Source organism: Amblyomma maculatum, chromosome 3 (assembly GCF_055883805.1).
Source record: "Amblyomma maculatum isolate TAMU_Amacu chromosome 3, ASM5588380v1, whole genome shotgun sequence".
In the NCBI taxonomy this organism is placed as follows: Eukaryota; Metazoa; Arthropoda; class Arachnida; order Ixodida; family Ixodidae; genus Amblyomma; species Amblyomma maculatum.
Window position 1 is genome coordinate 168,767,386 of NC_139346.1, and position 19,056 is coordinate 168,786,441.

General features: G+C 47.5%; 1 protein-coding gene across 5 annotated transcripts in view; it reads right to left on the bottom strand.

Annotated features, from left to right (window-relative positions):
• The window catches only part of LOC146196828 (uncharacterized), a 303,939-nt gene that overhangs the window by 19,454 nt on the left and 265,429 nt on the right, over positions 1-19,056 (bottom strand). The gene's annotated exons all lie outside the window — the stretch shown is intronic.

The window sequence follows — 19,056 nt, forward strand, 5'->3', positions numbered from 1 at the left end:
TTTATAGTGGCGAACGCTGGCTAGCAAGGAAACAATGAAGTTACTAGGGACGGTAATTAACATATAATTGGAAATAAAAACACGCACTGCAGGACTAAGGACTTCTCGCAGAAGTCACCTGCTGTCTCCACTCACACACTGTCATGTTCACAAAAAGAAAACTGAAAGACGATAGAATCGGACATCGCACTAAATATTCCCCACTGTCTTATCTACAGTAGCAACAGGAAACAGTGTAGTATATTTATCGGTCTCTCTTCTTGAAAGATCGATCCCATTTAATCTTATAATTACTGAAATTTTTTCACCAGAAAAATGTGTTTTCTGCAGTCCTCTCACTTGTGGGCGAGATTCCCACGCTCTCCCCCTAACATCCGCCCCTGATATAAAAACAAATGATAGCATCACGTCCTAAATGAGCAGTATTTTGACACTAGTTTATTTTCAAACTTGCAGTCACACTGCATTCATCTTCCGTGTGAAATATTTCGTCGCCGTATCATAATGCATATTTCTGTAGCGCGCGTCATTATCACAATCACGAAAGGCTGGGAGAATGACCCCCCCCCCCCCCCCCCCTTCACATCATGCAGTCTTTTCGGCAACATCGTCTTCCCAATTATGCGATACATTATCGCAAGAGCGCGAGGTCATCGCAAAAACCCACAAAACCCTGGGAGAAGGCCGCCCCCGATATCACATCAACGGTCTTTTCGGCAGCATCGTCTTCCCACTTATCCGATACATTATCGCAACAGCACGAGGTCATCGCAAAAACCCAGTAACGCGCGAGTCGTTGCACTAAATATAAACAAATATTGATCTTCAAGGATAGAAGTGAGGTCATATCCCCCAGTCTCTGAGACGAGGGACCGAGCTGTGGACACATTGTCACGGATACAGTCACAGACACTGGGCTGCAAGCGTACCACAATGTTTGGGGGTTCACCGTGAAGCTATAAACGCTATTAATTCCGTCAAATATTGACATAAATGAGTGATATTCCCGTTTATCCCCACCGTCTCCCCAAGCGTGGACTGGTACCTCTCTTTTGACAAGCATTAACTCCTATCAACATGCACGTGCAAATATATCTGCGGTTTTCGACCAAGGCACGTATTCGAAAGGAGCCAGCGATGGCCATCACACAGGGTTCAAATTTGTTAGCAGTGCGCCATGTCTTGTTCGGCTTGCAAAGCCCAGTGCCCGATAGATGCCCCTTGTGCCGCTATATATATATATATATATATATATATATATATATATATATATATTACCGGCTACTTATCCCCCCCCCCCCCCCCCTTGCCTTTAAACACTTGCTGCGGCTATGTCACTGCGTCCACTGCGTAAGCGCACACAACATACGCCAAGCAGCGACGGTAGATATCTTCACTGGAGTGCACACCAGAAGTAATCTCGTCAAAACGTGGGTCGAAAGAAACACGCTATAAATCGATACTACACACGTGAAAGCAACCACCCGGGTCAAGCTTGTTGTGAACTATACCTGCCGAAAGCACTTTTACACTTACCAGCAGAGGAGGTTACTAGGTACGCGTTCACAGCGTGAAGCAGGTAGTGTTCGCGAAAATATAGTGAACAGCGCACGAATATATGCTGCAGAAGCAAACCAACGTAAACCGGGACATTTCCCCACATATCGAAAGTATATAGTGTACACGACTCGGTGCAATGAGGCTCATCAAACATCAAAGGTTCAAGGAAAGGAGCTGTTACAACGAAAGTGATGCTTTTTCTTGAAATCAGCCCTCATTAATTGAAAATCAATAATGAGCAGACACAACCTTTATTCGTAAAGTTCTGATTTATTTTATTTTCCAGTTCAGAAGCAATTCCCCGATCCAAATGTTGGTGCGTCTGCGTAGCACCATTTTTATGGTTGACGTGCTATCGGTATTAACCCCTGCTTTTGAAGCCGCTATCTAAAGACGAGGCATAGTGCTCTAGTACGACCGTCAATGGAAAACAGAGGTATGCATTCTAGGCTGCGTGATAATACGGAAAATAAATAATTTTCTTTTAATATTGTATGGTACAGAAATCCTCCCGGGGCAGTACGCTTGGAACATGCGGACTCTCCATCTCATAAATCCCTGTCGAAAGCCGAGCAATATCGTTTGACGCTGACTACAAACGAACACTTTGCAGTCCCATTATCTTAATTGTTTAATTCATCCAGGTGACCACCCCATTGTCTGCGAGGGGGCTGAGCGAGAGGAGCGTGGGAGGCCTGCCCTGTGCATCAAATCGTGCGCTGTGTCATTGGGGGTCGCGAAGCCCAAGGACTTTTGGCCACCTGGAGCGGCTTGAGGGTCCACCGTCTTCCTCCTCCCCTAACCCCGACTCCACCCCACCTCACCTGGTGCAGTTCTTGGGTCAATAAATTGTTTCCTCCTGCTCACCTGGGACAGGGTTCACGTAGTCGCGTTAGGTAGAGTAGAAAACGCTGCCTTCCTCTCTCGTCCTTCGTTCCCTAGTATAAAACGCCCTATATCAATTGGTTTCCTGGTCCGCTTCGTGAACGAATTACGTATATTTTGCTCCCTTGGCTAAATTTTGATGGTTCACGGCATTGTCGATATGTTTGAAACTTTGAACTCGTCGACCCCAAGCTGCCTGCAAATGAAATATGGAAGAACATTCCGCCTTCCTTTGACGGCCTCGCAAGACACGGTCACCGCTTTTATCTCACTGAATTACTAAACCTACTCCGAAAAACCTTCAACGGTCCTTGACAGTCCCTGAGAGCACACATGGTGGGACGCCATCTCTTCAGCAAGTACAAAATGACACGCTGTAATAGAGCATGTTTTAGGCACGCTCTTGCCATATGGTGTTCTTGTTTCTCTTCAATGTACAAGCACGCAGCTGCTTCATACCGTCAAAGGTAATAAAAAAAAAAAAAAAACTCAGACACTTCCGCCGTATGACACGGCTCAAGCGATAAGCAAGACTCCCTCACTCTCTTCAGCGCACCAGTTACGAGCCTCGCAGCCGCCAGAGGGTGGCACTAGCTCTGCGCACGGTACCCGAATGCACACGGTCCACGCCGTGAAACTCTGTACATGGGGGAAGGCGCCGCCGCAAACGAGAAGCTGGTAATTTCGAATTACTCCTAACAGGTTTCACGCTTTTCAAACGGCTCACGAAAGTGCGTTGAGTGCAAACGAGCGCCACTGTTAGAGCTCGACATGCAGTGATACTATACCTCCGACCAGCTGTGCTTAAAAGCAGCAACAGCTGCTCGTAAGTGTATAGGTAAGAGGAAAGAAGAAGGATACGCCCGCTGCGATTTCCGTAGCAACAGTCGAATTCAGGAAGGCAGGCTGTTTGCAGGTTCCAGCTTGTGTGCAAGATGTGCACGCAAGTAACTGATATAGACGATGCAACGAAGGCAAAACGGCTTTTCGTTCAAACAGCAGAACAGGGTGACATTGCGAAGCTGCGCCTCTTTGTTTAACGGGAAATTATAAACCACACTCCAGGCCATGAACGCAAATGGCGTTAATCCTTAGACAGTTGATGCACGACCGGCTGAAAAATAGAGAGGAGTCCGGTGGATTTAACTGACATCAATGTTCGGCTTGATTTGGCTTGTGGGATGTAATGTCTAAATGTTACTCAGGTTGTATAGACGCCGTAGTGGAGGGCTCCGGAAATTTCGACCACCTGGAGTTCTTTAACGTGCACTGACATCGCACAGCACACGGGCGCATAGAGGCGTTAGCCTCCATCGATGTGTGGCCGCCGAGGCCGAAATTTGATTCCGTATTCTAGCTTGGGCACAGTAGTCGAGCGCTCTCACTGCGCCACCCCGGTGGGGTTTCCTGACAGCAAGGCTTTGAGTCACTTCGGGACGGTAAACCTTAAAGCAGCATAAAATGGTAACCAAACGGTGACGTGTCTTTGATAGGCATGTATTGATTAGCGCAAAGCCTTAAGGACACCAAGGATTTACGCTAATCAATACACGTTGATCAAACTCACGTCCCCGCGTGGTTACGATTTTATGCTTCTGTAGGGTTTAATCCCGAACTGACCTAGAGATCGAGGGACACCGCAGTGAAGCGCTCAAGAAATTTCGACCATCCAGGGTTCTTTAACTTGCACCGACATCACATAGTACACGGGCGCACTGCTTTTCGTCGCCTCCATCAAAAAGCGGCGGTCGCGACCGGAATACAACCCATGTCATTGGTGTCAGCAGACCAGAGGCCTAAACACTGAGCCACCGCGTCGAGGCACATGTCGCCGTTGAAGACATGAATTTACGATTTCGGGCATCGACTTTTTTGACGATAGGGTCGTTCGGAGAATAGACGCTTACAGCACTTAGTGTTGAGAAAATGGCAAACCTCCTCTCTGGCCTTTTTCTGGTTTCGATACGTTTGAATGGACGTATTCTCTCGTAAAGATTAAATTCCGCGGAAGTTATCCGCATTACAAGCAGCCACAAAACAATTTGCGTGATGCCCAAACATTTGTTTGGCAAGTGCTGCTCGAGTGACCATTTCACCGAAGCAACAATGCAAAAGAACGTCGAAAATTTAGCGGCCGTACACTTCGCCGCGGATCATTCACGACGCTTTAGATACCGGGTGAGAGGAAAACTTTACATGAATGAAACTCGCCTGCCTTGCAAAAATGCTCGCACATCTTATGTGACGACTACAGAGGAATGAGAAAAATAAAAAAGGGGGGTGGGGGTGATAACTGTTTTGATCCAAACGCAAGAATGCAAAGAGCAACGAAATGGTAAGATTAGTGTTGCGTTTGTTCGATGCCGTTCCCGCTTATACGTCGCGCATTCCGTCCCCACATCTTATACTTAAGGAGGTCCACAAAAATTGAACCTGCACAAACACACTACGCATTTTGAATTTCGGTCTCTGCTCCCTGCAATATAAGGTCGCGTTTAAAACCAATTAATCTTTAATTGGTTTTAATCCAATTAATCCAACTCAATTCGGCGCGAAAAGGTTTTGACACGCGTGTGAATATACTTGAAACAGAAATTTTGCGTCAGTTTCAAAATCCGTTTCCGTGTGAAGTTCGCCGCGATTGCACGTCGGTATCTGACTGTCACTGCCGAGAAGACATTGCCGAAAACGCAAGTTTAATGCTTGAAAATTTTTATTTCAGTATTTAAACAGAAATTTGAATTCAGTTGACCTAAATTTCCCAGCAGCTTAAGCGCACAACCTCGAATAGAGCTACCCCTTAAAGAGGGGAAGTATTAACGCGCTGCTTTCCTGAAATTGGAATGTGAGACTTCGCATTTCGGCCAGGAAGGGATAACCTTTAAAGGTTTATTCTGGTGCATGACGTCGCCTGCGATGAGAACGTCCAGTAATGCAATGATGGCCGCAGTGTTTTTTTTTTTTTTTTTTTTTTTTTTTTTCAGTGCACCAATTTTTTTTACCACCCACGGGCCACGAGTACAAACGAAGTACTTAGCATCCTGTCCCCAGCATAATCAACTGCAAGGAGCTGAAGGTTTTGCAATGACCATGCATAGAACAGGAACAAATTGTGGAAACTTAAGCATGGCTTGTACCTAGTGATACGAGCAAAAGCTATGTTATGCATGGTTGTGGATAGTTTGACGGTTTAAGGGGACACTCAAGCTTCTCCTTGAGAGTAGCCGTGATAACCCGTGTAACACCGCCTTTTGAAATCGCGATATATTTTATATTTTTTTTTGTTTAACTTAGGGTTAGGGGAAAGGAAGGCACAGTATACTTTTGGATCGACACTATGAATGGTGGATACCTACACGTAATCAGGTCAAGGTCACGTTTTTATATTTTTTTTTCTTTATATTAGGTTTTGGGGAAAAGAAGGCGCCGAGTATGGTGGTGGACACTTACACTTAATCAGGTCAAGGTCACACTACCGTTTCTAAGGTCACGCGGCCCGACATGTTGACCGCCGGACATTTTGACTTTGGCTGATACATGGCGTGGTGAAGATTTCGCTTGAAATGTTGAGGAACACTTGAGCGTTGCGGCTGTCTTCGAGCGGATGACGTAAATTCTACTCGCTTTAATCGCTACAATATCTCAATTTCCACCCCTATTTCCACCTCTAGCCTACAGTCGCAATATATTACATTATGTCAGAGACCACCCGACATACATAATAAACCCGCGTACTGTTAAGCCAAGCTGTGCGAGCCTTAGCCTACACAAGGGGTATCTTGTCTGACTCTTGATCCAAGGGCACCAGGTTCAATGCCAAACCAGAGTTAACATCTCCTTCCAGTTCGACACTGTCACGTGTTCTCGTGACGTAACACAACCCGCCAACCAATCAGAGCCCAGCCATGTCACCTGCTAACTATCACCTACGCCTCTGGTACGTTTTCGCTTAGAGTGCCAGGGCGGACGCGATCCCGACCGATGCAAGATTTGAAGGAGAACACTAGCTGTCGCTGAACGAAACGTAGTAAATGATAAAACTCACTTCATCATCGCCGAACACGACAAATTGACTTGGTTCCGGCTGCGCAGTCCAGCGCAGATTCGCATCACAATTCTGGAGAGGTGCGTGGTAAAAAGAAAAAAAAAAAAGAAGAAAGAAATAGAATTCTGATCTCCTAAATAGTCGGTTCCGAATAGGATGCAGCGGTTCTTGCACACGTGGAAAGAAAAGGTGAGCGGTGGCGCGCTATCACAAGCCGGCCTGCCGCTCCGGATCAGATAAAGCATGCGCGCAAGCTATACAAACGCCGGAGACAGATGCGACTCTGAACGCAGGTGTGCCAGAGAGGCTTTCGTAAGAGGCCTTTCTCTCGAGTGACTTCGCCTGGTGCTTTTTTATGCCGGCTCTTTTTCCACACACTCGCGCGGCATGGGTGGAACTAGAACCTCTCCCGGATGTGTCGGCTATTGCATTGCGCGAGCGCGCCGATATATGCCCGGCTATTGCATTGCAAGCCTTGGAGTGTACGGGCGGAACATTCCGCATGCTTTTCCCTCCCTCCCTTTCTCAGTTACCTTTCCCTTCCTCCCGTAGCCCAAAGACCATAAGCCACAGTGTTCGGGTCTCGTCGCAATGTCGAGACGCAGTGCACCAGGCTTCCTGGAAACGCAGCCTGTGGAACAAAGGTACGAAGGTCGCCTCAAGGACAAAGGCGGAATTGTAAGGCACCCACTTCAACCCGAAATGTACATGAAGCGACAAAGAAAGCATTCCCTTTTTTTGCTCAGCAGTGAGCACACTTAACAAGAAATAAAAAAAAAAATGCTTATGCCTGCAGAACTATTGTTCGATAACGCTGTTTTCCAGATAGCTAGGGATTTTTTTTTTTTGTTAGAGCGATGAACCCTAAACAGAAGATATTCGATGCTTGCAGGATAAGAGCATTGCCTGCGTTTAACGAGGGAAATCGTGGCATGTTCAAGATTGTCACAGAATAATTTGATCACGCCATTTCGACTGAACCCGGTTTAAGCACCATGTATGTAATGAAACACCGCGTGATATGTCCGCCTCGTGCGCTGTCAGGGACGCCAGGCACCTGGTGGTCGATCAGTGGGAAGAAGCTTTCCCCTATCATTGTTAGTGCTCCGACTCTTAGATGTGAGGTGGGCAATAAAAGTGTCTTTGAACGCGCCTCGAGAAGATCTAACACGTTAGCCATGATGCAATTTGACCAGGCTTTCCCCGGAGCCAAATTCAAATCGTCGTCAACATCGATACCCAACCATTGGGTTCAACGCGCTGAGCATAGTGACAGGCTCCGCATTCATTCGAACTGTCATCTTTTTTGTTTGTTTGTTTTTTCCCTCCACGTGCCACAAAGAAACGACGCACGGAAACTTCTTTTTCATTTTGAGTCAAATTAAACGCGGCTACCACGACAGGGATCGCGCCCGCGGCCTAGAACACAGTAACCGAACCATTTACTCACCCACATTGTAATAGTATGCTTCGCAAACGATCAAAAGAAACAAAAGAAATGTAATGGGGACAGAAAGACATTTTAGACAAGAAAAACAGAAACATTCGATTTTACTTCCATGGTACGAAAATAGATACGTGGAAATATTGACTGGTCTCCGTTTATTTATTCTGCCACAGCAAATATTTATATGATCTTACGTCACAGTTATCCTGCCGCGTTTCATTTGATGTTGACAGCGCACCTAATAAGTAGAGAGGTACCTATACAAAGAAAAAAAAAACGATACACTGTTTTAATTTGGACACCCCTTCATTGAAGTACGCTCAACAAAAGAGTAAAATACTATTTCCGAAAACACACATATACCGCGAGCCCGCTTTCGTTTTTTTCAGCAAGGAAAGCGCGTAGTACAAACATCATTGCTACACTCAAAATCTTTTCTTTTGTTTGTTCAGCCCAGCTGTCAGCAGAAATTAGCTTTTGAATCGCCCCTAGGCGACGAAAACTCGCACACACTTACGCCACGTACGCCGGACTAAGCAAATGAACCGACAGCTTTACGGAGCAAATCACGGGGAAGTTATTCTAGCAACTCTCGATCAGCAGATAGAAACTCGAAATGGTGGCGGAAGAAGTGTGGAAAGCAGTGCAGAAAACAAAGAAAGAACTCGCACCCACACAAAACATATCGGATGGTCCAGCCGGCGGCGCGAGACGGCATATATAGTGAGCGGCCGGCACGGCGGCAGCCGCCGGAAAATCGAATACGTTATAGCGGCGGCCCTAATTTGACGGCCAGCAACAGAGCGCGCTTTCCAATCTTGCCCGCGCGCAAACTCGAAAGTCACCCTCACAGCAAGTCGTAAAATACGAAGTATCCATTTTAAAAATGCAGGAACGAAATATGACCACTGCGCGAAGCAAATCTTCTTGAAGATGTGTATTTCCACTGCTGGGAGCCGCGATCATGGCCCCAGCTTATCGCCAACGCGATGCCATACCAAGGATGAAAAACTGGCTATGTCGATCATCGCTGTTCTGCACGTCTGTTCTCTCTATTTCGGGCGCGAAAGCGCGCGTGGGAAATTAAGTGCATGGACTCTGGGGTTGAACAAAGGTGCAAGCCTACCGAAGCTTACTGCTGAGGAACTGGTAGGAACTGAGGCATTATTTGCACCTCAATTCATCGAAGTTTATGCACATTGTGATCCGAAAGAGTATTAAACTTGACGCAAAGGCCAAATGGAGCTCCACAACTCGGATGGTATACAAAAGCACCGAGATAACATTTACGGCCACTAGTCATGTCGAACGGTGGCTGTAACGAAAGAAATATGCCAGCCGATAATTGCTGGTGTGAAAAGATAGTTTGGTTTGTGGGGTTTAACGTCCCAAAACGACTCAGGCTATGATAGACGCCTTAGTTCAGGACTCCGGAAAATTCGATCACCTGGGGTTCTTAAACGTGCACTGACATCGCACAGCACACGGGCGCCTTGCTTTTCGCCTCCATCGAAAAGCGGCCGCCGAGGCCGGGATTCGATCCCGCATCCGTGGGAACAGTAGTTGAGCGCCGTAACCCCTGCGCCAGACCGGCGGGGTGGTGTGAGAAAAGAGGTACAAGGGAGAGCGAAACATGGCGGGGCGCATTTTACGGACGAAAGCGCACAGCGTATCCCCGGGTGCCTAACATACCTTTACCAGAGTATACAGAGATCCACGCAGAGTCGCCGACTATTTCACAACTCTTCGTGCGCGCACATTCCGGTCGCCGCTCACGCCAGTACACCACCGCAAAATCAGTTCTTGGTTGCGTAGGGCTTGAAAGGAATTTCGCGCCAAGTACCTTTGTTTCTCTCGTGGACCGCGAAGTTGTCTAACCATGCTCCTTGATGAACTCATTTATTGGAAAAGCTACACATCACCTGGATGTTTTGTGCCATAATTTTATTCTGTTTCTCTTGCTCTTACTGGAGTAACAGCGAATACCGGAAGCTTGTAGTGATATGAAACACCACATTCAGCGCATGAAGGTCAGCCGAAAAAGCAAATGAGTGACCAGTGACTAATGTTCGATGTCCACAGGTGCCAGAGTGAACGGATGAGCAGCACCTGAGAGCTCACATATGGTCACCACTGCCACGGGGATACCGTAAATATACGTACGGCTGCAACATAACGCCGGGCCGTGTTACGGGGTAGCAAGCGATCAGGCAACTAGGCTGACGACCCACACGAGAGTGCCCTTCTTTTCCTTGAGACACACCGCCACCAAAACACTCAATCAGAACGTCGGTTCCAAGGCTGCGTATCAAGAGATCATATTTCTTCGACGTCGGCGGGAGAAACATACTTGAGGGCGACACCTATTCGACCAGAGACCACCCCATCAAGGACGGAGAGCGCGGTTGCCTCGGGGTCGGCCAACAAATTATCGACCACCGTGGCTGCGCCATATGTCATCACCAGCCAGAGCGTCGCGTAATGTTGGGGGCCCCGTAATGTTGGGGGCGACGGAGAGGGCGAAAAACCCGGCATGAGGGCCATGCGGCGCGGAAAATCCCACGCAGTCTCCTCAGCGGAACGGAAACAGACGCCGCCGACCCAGCCTACTCTGCGATGGCAAGGCGAATGGGAAGGAAAAGGAGGGGGGAGGGTCAGCCCGTCTGTTTTCCTCATATCTTTGGCCTTCTCTCTCCCGAATGCAAGGAAGTACACTCGGACGAGTCAAAACACGCCTCGAGTTTAATGCGCCTTGCGACTCAAGGAGTGCGGGTCGAGGTCAGAGCGAGGATTTGAAAAGGAGGCTGCCAGAGCGACGCGCATTGTTCTTCGAACTTTGAAAAGGGGCGAGGTCACGGAGTGTGCTTCGGGCACCGGCTTCGCGGGTGCACGAGTCGATCGGAAACTTGCTCCCAGAATGAGGCTGTATTTTTGAGAACTGATTAAACACTGCGTCAACGTGGTACAAATAGATAATCGAAAGCACACGTATGTACATACTCACACCGAAGACATTCATTGTAATTGGAAATGGACTTCAGTAAAACTGCGAGATGAGCGAGTTGGTACGTAATTAAGCAAGAAACAGCGCAACAACGGAGACAAGAGGGTAGAAAGAAAGTGCTGGTCCCGTCTTCTTTCTACCCTCTTGTCTCCGCTGTTGCGTTGTTTTTTGCTTAATTGGAAATGACTTACACAAATGACGCGTCTGTAATACTTAGCTTACAAAAACCCGCTTTGCACGTTTTTCCTGGAAGTTAGTGATAAGGAGTAAGTCGTCATTTATGACAGCCTTCTGCTCCCTGACATCCCGCAAAACTTCGACGTGAACCACTTTATAAACACGCCTCGCCCTTATAACGCCTCCAAATCATGCCCAGAAGAACACATCCGCTGCGGTCATTCAGTGGATAGTGCGTTCGAGTGCTGAACCTGGCCAGAATGCGGGTTCGAATCCCGGCCGCGGCGGCCGCTTTCCTATGGAGGCAAAACGCAAAGGCTTCCGTGTACTGCGCGATGTCAGTGCGCGTTCAAGATCGCCAAGTGGTCTAAATTTCAGAAGCCCTCCACTGCGGTGTCGCTCACAGCCCGAATAGCTTTGGGACGTTGAAGCCTACAAACTAAACTGAAAATGAACAACGGGGCGCCCAATACGCGCATGGGGATTTCTCAGAAGAATAGACTATACGCTTACCGTCGTGCGAAAAAATGGCCGCTGCGGAAAATAAACAGTTCACGCCTTAATTCAAGCCCATATCAGCGACGGTGCCGTTACCATCCATCAACACAGCGAGACCACCCGCCATAAACGTACCTTTTCTTCTTTTTCCTCATTTCCTCCTGTCCGATCTTGATGACAGAACAGGGAGCGGCGCGCACGCACTACGCAGGCGCGAGTGTGCGCGGACGGCGGGGTCGCTAAACTGAGCCCAGTTTCTTTTCCGGCGCGTGTAACGCGAGGCAGGGAAAGCCACAAAATAAATGTCAAAAGCAGGGAGGCCACAAACAGCTGCGGGCGAAACGGGGACAACAAAGATAGAGCCTCGCCGTGTGCACACCGGCTGCGGCGTGCACGAGATATCTGCATAAGCGGCAACCGCGACAGTAAATACCTCGACAGTGCACAGCAGATGAAACAGGACAACTGCAGCTAGACAAAGCAGGAGAAACATACGTTACGCACTGCACGTGTAAGCTCTCCGAGGCCGCGAGATGAACACGGTCAGAAGTAGGGGACGTATATATGTTGCGCCGCCTCCCGGCTTCCTTGCGTTTGGAACGCAAGATGTTTAAATACTGCGTGGGCTGTGAGGTGGGGTGAATTTGAATCGATATTGCTACCCTAGAATCAAAAGACGGCGCAACTTGCCTTGCGACAGGACATGACGTTGGACTTTTCTACACTTTTCTACACTTTAAATTTTTTTTTTTAAAGGAAAGAAGGATAAAAGTATGGTGAAACCAGTTCCACTGATTTGGCCTTAACCGGAAGAGGTTATTACTCTCGACCCCACCGCCACGGCTATAGCTCAGGCAAATCAAGGCACCCGCAAGAACTTCGATCCCAGCCGCTTCGGTCAAAAGATGATTATTGTTCGATCAAAGTATGAAGACCAGGCACTTAGAAAGACGTTGGCGGCAGTGGGGTGACGATGCTGTGCTTTCTGGCGCATCGTCCGCCACCTTACAGAGTGTGAAGAACGAGAGGATCTATCTCGCTGCCGGCTGGAGAAACACTATTCGCAAGTATCACCTGGTTAGATCTATTAGGTAGGTACTTGGCTGGGCATACGTTTCTACATTGTACGAAAGGACACTAACGTGCAACTATGCACGAGCGTAAAAGACGTCCTGTTCTCACTATGGCGACGATTCGATTATTTTCTATCGCTGCTGTGACACACCGAGCCCACGTGATGCCCCGCATTTTCGCTCGACCCAGTTTGACAACGCGCGTTTCTTGTTTGAAAGTATCTTATTTCACTTCGATTACTTGCTTGCTTACTGCCGGCAACACTTCCTTATGCAAGCACTGCTGTAATTACAACCAGCTGCACTCCCGGTGAATCGACAAGTCCACGATAAACTCCACATGACTTTTTTTCTGTACATGGATACTCCATTAACTACCGAACAAAAGTGGCCATTTCATCCGGAGAAAATAACAATAAAGAAAAGTAACTGCGGCGCTTTTATTTAGAGTCAGCGGCAAAAACGTTGGCAGAGTTTTTAAAAATAAATATGGCGAACTACAACCCTCAGACAAGCAATTGATATTATCAGGCCGATACAGAGTTGAAAGGTAGTCTAGTAGTTATTCTCCCAGGTTAGAGGCCTGTTAAGACATCGAGGATGAGACCGATAGATAACGGAAAAATAAATATCGCTGCCTGTTTAACTCTGCTTAAGGAACGTTATCAAATCCATATCGAAGTGACGATATAGTCAAGGGACACCACAATAATCCACGCGAAGCGGCGCTTAGTATAAGCAATAAGGGAGAGAAACAAACAAAAAATCGGGATTCAAACCACATGACCGCGACAATTTTTTGAAAGGAAAAGTGCTTTCTTTCCTCATGCTTCGTGTGACCAGAGAATGTCCTTCGAGCCTGTCAATAATCCAGAGACTGACAATAATAAAATCACTGACAATTAAAATAGCTATTTAGTCAGTCATGACTAGTCATGAATAATTAGTCATGGTTTCAGTCATCGCTAGGTATGATTAGTCAGTCATGGTTACAATGTCTGACGTCATAAAAGGCCAATGAAGTTGGCGCTACTGCATACCTGTCTGAACAGGCCAGGACTTGGCGCAACTCCGTGTACAACACAAGTGTGAATACAGGCGCACAACCCGACCAGCAACAAATGTTTTTGTATTGCCGCATGTAAGGAGGCTTAACCATGCCCTCAATAATTTTTTCTTTCTTTTTCGGGGCCAAGATCCCTGGTCATGTAGGGAACTTGCACGAAGCAATTCATTTCGGGTAGTACACCATACTTTGCGTGGCAGCAGACGACGCAGCAACCGCACTTGCATCACTGCCGTACTCGCATGGTAGCGTATTGCGCGCAGACGGTGCTGGAGTACACTATGTTGTGGTAGGTTCTAATAGTCGAACCCAAAGCCCGGCAGCCCCGCTGGGGTGGCGCAGTGGTTACGGCGCGCGACTACTGTTCCCAAGGATGCGGGATCGAATCCCGGCCTCGGTGGTCGCTTTTCGATGGAGGCGAAAAGCAAGGCGCCCGTGTGCTGTGCGATGTCAGTGCACGTTAAAGAACCCCAGGTGGTCTAAATTTCCGGAGTCGTCCACTACGGCGTCTCTCATAGCCTGAGTTGCTTTGGGACGTTAAACCCCACAAACCAAACCAAAGCAGAGTAGAGCAATGAAAATAAGACCGGAAAGGCCGACTGCAGGTTCTTCAGGATTGCAAAAGTACGCCTGCACAAGTGCGATAATTAACGCGACGCCAAAGCTAATGCCTAGCACGAACCAACAGGCGCGAGATTGACGCAAATCTGGGCAAGTATATAAAGCTTGTCCCCAGAGGCGTCCATTTGCTGTGCGATGTCAGTGCACGTTAAAGAACCCAAGGTGGTCGAAATTTTCGGAGCCCTCCACTACGGCGTCTCTCAGACTGAGGTGCTTTGGGGCGTTAAACCCTACAAACCAACCAACCAAACCGACCAAAGTAGAAATTCCCGAATGTCGGCGATCTCGACGAGCGGTCACAGATCCAAGTCCATACAGCAGTCGTCCGCAAGTAGCGTGAACGGGTCCACGCCGCACTGCTTACCGCGCACGGTCTGCAGGGCCCAGCGTCGTTCCCCAGGAATCTGCCGACATTGGGTGCGCTGCGTCGCTGCCAACGACATGGCGGACTACCCAGCCTGCATCGCTTCATGCAAGCTCCCTACATGGCGGTTGTACGTTCAGCGAGAACGCCTTTTTAATGCTCAGACTTCATGATTTAACACATGGAAACGTTTTTCTGTTGTCCTGTCGGCGTGAACAAGCACCACCAATGGAGTTTAAGCAACTAGACAGTGACGTCCGTCTGTCGGTTAACCCGAAGCGCAGGTTTACTAACCGTAGTGAGTTCAGCACAATATAAGCCACCATGCTGACACTATAGAGCTCAAAAGTCATGAGACGCAAAAACATGAATTCAAGCTAACAGGGGCGAGGAAACTGGATTTTAGGCACAATCACACGCACACAACTCATTTCTCGGCGTACATTGATTGCACGCCGAGCTCATAAACACAAGAAACGCAAAGCCGGTCAACCAGGGTACGATGCATGCCGCGACGGCCGCGTTTCGATGGAGGAGGAACGCAGGGCGCCTGATTACTGCGCGATGTCAATACACGTTTTTAAAGAACTCCAGGTGGTCGAAATTTCCCGTTGCCCTCCACTGCGCGGCGTTCCTCACAGCGTGGATCACGTCGACGCGGTGAAGCTCATAGACCAAACCAAACAACAGAACGCATCTGCGCGGTTCGCCAGTGTTCAGGATCAACTGAATTGCACTTTGCTCGCGCGACGATTTCTGGCGATCTTACCTGACCTTGCACAGTATGTTGAGTGCTATAAATGTGGCTCTCCCGGGAGATCAGTCGCACATTACTACAGCAAGCGTTATGGCTGCTGCGCATGCGTTGTGGCTGCACCATGGAAATTATTTTCGCATTCACTAATCACTGGAACGCATGCCAGCAACGGGAGTCGGACACGACTCGCGGAAGGCGAGCTCTGCAAGTAAGGTACTGCGTTTTAATGCCCAGAAGGAACAAACTGGTTTGGCTTGGTTTGTGGGGTTTAACGTCCCAAAGCGACTCAGGCTATGAGAGACGCCGTAGTGGAGGACTCCGGAAATTTCGACCACCTGGGGTTCTTTAACGTGCACTGACATCGCGCAGCACACGGGCGCCTTGCTTTTCGCTTCCATCTAAAAGCGGCCGCCGAGGCCGGGATTCGATCCCGCGTAATTGGTTCTGTGGTTCCGTAACGTGCACTGACATCGAAAAGCATGCGACCGTGGCCAGGAACGAATCCCGTGAACCTCGAAAGACGATCGCCAAACCGCGACCTCAGTTCGACAAACGGTGTAAAAAAGTAAGGAGGACACTCACGTTCTGCTTGAAGGGCATGACGTGAAAGCGGCCTGTGGCCCTATGGGGCTCTTCCACACCGAGCAAACAAACGGAGATGCGCCGCAGCCCCGCCGCGGTGGTGCACTGGTTAAGATGCCCGACCATTAGTTCCCTAGCTCGATCCTGACCGCCGGCGGGTGCGTTTTGATGCAGGCGAAACAGAGGCGTCCGTGTACTGTGCGAGGCTACTATATGTTAAAGATCTCTAGGTTACAGTGAACTAGAAAACAGTGCAGCGGGCGGGCGGGATTTTCCATCGGGTTAGCCGTCCTCGAAAATGAGGCCCAAAGTGGCGGCGCTGCTGTCGGCCACTCTCAAACGCGTTTACGCGCATTGCTACGACGTTTCCGAGTTCGTCTGCAAACAGAATAGGTGTCGCGCTGCGAAGCCCGGCGCATAAATACACTAAAAAGATTTTTTTTTTTTTTTTTTGGCTATGCGTTAAGGACGCGAACTGTGTTTTGAGAGCGAAACAACTGTTCAAGCGGCATTGCAAACCATACGTTTCTGGCGGCGCTGCGGTAGCGATTTCTTGAAGTTGGCCCGAAAGAGGCTTCATTTTTGGGGGCAACCGAAGGCCCCCGTCGCTGCGTTATACATTCTACCTGAGTATCGTGAATAAAAGAACTGGTAGCATAAATTTCCAGGGTCTTCCACTACGGCGTCACTCATAGGCATGAGTTGCTTTGGGGCGTTAAACCCTAAAAACCAAACCAACCGAAAATATACGAAATTACTCCGTAGCATCTTTCTTACTCTCTCCGCTTTCCCTTCCACCTTCCTCCCTTCCCTTACAGTGCGGTTCAGGTCTCCACAGCAGGTAACAGATATCGTCCTTCCTTTCCTGTAAACCAATAATAATCAATCAATCAATCAATCAATCAATCAATCAATCAATCAATCTTTATTTAATGTGCGCAGGAACAACCATGTGGTCTTTGTGCTGCAGCACAAAAAAAAAAATGAAAAAGCACAAACATGTTTACACACACAGAGAGAACACAAAAAAAAGAAATAAATAATACATGAAATGAAACTGAGACGAAAAGTATCACGGAAATTAAGCAAACAATGAGTATCATCACTTATATACACAGTGAGAGAATTTTTTAGCACACCAGGAAATAAAGAAAAAAAAAAAGAACGGTAGGTAGAAGAGAGAAAAAAAAAAAAAAACAGATGACTGACATTGATTATAGTAATATAGAAATATACATAAAATAAACAACCATTCCAGGCGCAACAAGTGCATGGTACTTAAAACACAGGCTAGAAATACAGAATAATACAATAAAGAAGTAAAATTGAACAAGGGACAGTAAGATTCGAATATAAAGTTTAAAGTTGAAATATAAGCAAGAAATGGATAAAAAGTAGTTCAAGATACAGACAGCATTGAACAGGAGAAAAAGCAAAAAGTGAAGTAAATACAATTTAAGGCTAGAAAGTGGGAGTTATATGTGATAAAGTACTATTTAGAATACAACGCTACGAACATCCAATGTAAATGAACAGAGCGAGTTTTGGAAGATGTCAAGGTGAGGACAAAAAGAGTTAAATAACCACTGCATCCTGTCCAGAGGGGAGTGGGAATGAAGAGGAGAAACCTGAAATGGTCTGAATTCCCTCATGCTCTTTCGCGGAACGCGCAGTAGGATGTACTCTAAGAGCTGAGGGCACATAATGTGGCCATGAAGGAGTTTGTACAGAAATATGATATCAAGTCTGATACGACGGCAGTGAAGGGAAGGAAGATTCAGTTGGGCGCTCCTGGTGGAGCGAGAGGGGGAAGTTGCGAAAGGAAAGCGATAATGAAATATCCGTAAAAATTTTTTGTGTACTCTGTCAACCTTGTCCAAGTTCGATTTGCAAGTGCCATTCCAAACAACCGACGCATACTCCAAGACCGGGAGGCATATGGACAGGTACAGTTTTAGGAACGGAAGTGGAGTATGGAACTCTCTCGAAAGTCTGCAAACGAATCCGAGTGTGCGCATAGCCCGCTGAGCAATGCGTTTAGTGTGAGAGGAGAAGCTGAGGGTGCGGTCAAAAAGTACACCAAGGTCATTAATTTCATCAACCCTATCCAACAGCACAGAATTGACAGAATAATGGTAGAGAAAGCTATGTGTTTTACGAGTAAAGGACACAACCCTAGTTTTGGAAGAATTGAGGGTAAGTCGATTCATCGCACACCAATCAGAAAAAGCAGATATGTCCGATTGCAACAACACGCAATCTTGAAAAGAATGTATTACCTTGAATATTTTTATATCATCAGCATAAAGAAGAAACGAGGAGTTCTTTATCGCCGAGGAAACATCATTAATAAAAACGGAGAAGAGAAGCGGGCCTAGTACTGAACCTTGAGGAACTCCACTCGTTGCAGGGTAAACGAAAGAAGTCTGTCCATTGACACTGACAAAGCAGAAGCGATCAAGGAGATAGTTGCGTAGGAGGGCTACGAGAGAGACTTCAACGCCAGAGAGTAGAAGTTTTTCAAGAAGTAGTGAGTGAGTAACAACGTCGAAAGCTTTGCTCATATCACAGTACACAGTGTCAACCTGACCCCTCTGAAGGACTGCTGCAGAGGCATACGTCATAAACGTGACTAGGTTGGTGGAAGTAGAGCGACCCGACATGAAGCCATGTTGATTCGGTACTATGATATGTTTGAGATGGAAGGAAAGTACGCTGTGCAAAGCTAATTCGAAAAGCTTAGAGGTTGCACATAGAAGAGAAATCGGACGATAATTGGAAACATCAGTTTTGTTTCCAGACTTGAAGACAGGAAACACGCGTGCCATTTTCCACACGCGAGGAAAGGCAGCATTTTTTAAACAGTTATTAAATATGGCAGTCAGTACTGGTACGAAGATATAACTGAAGGCTTTTATTATGGCAGCTGGAATGCCATCAGGTCCAGGAGACAAAGATGGTCTCAGACGCTTAAGAC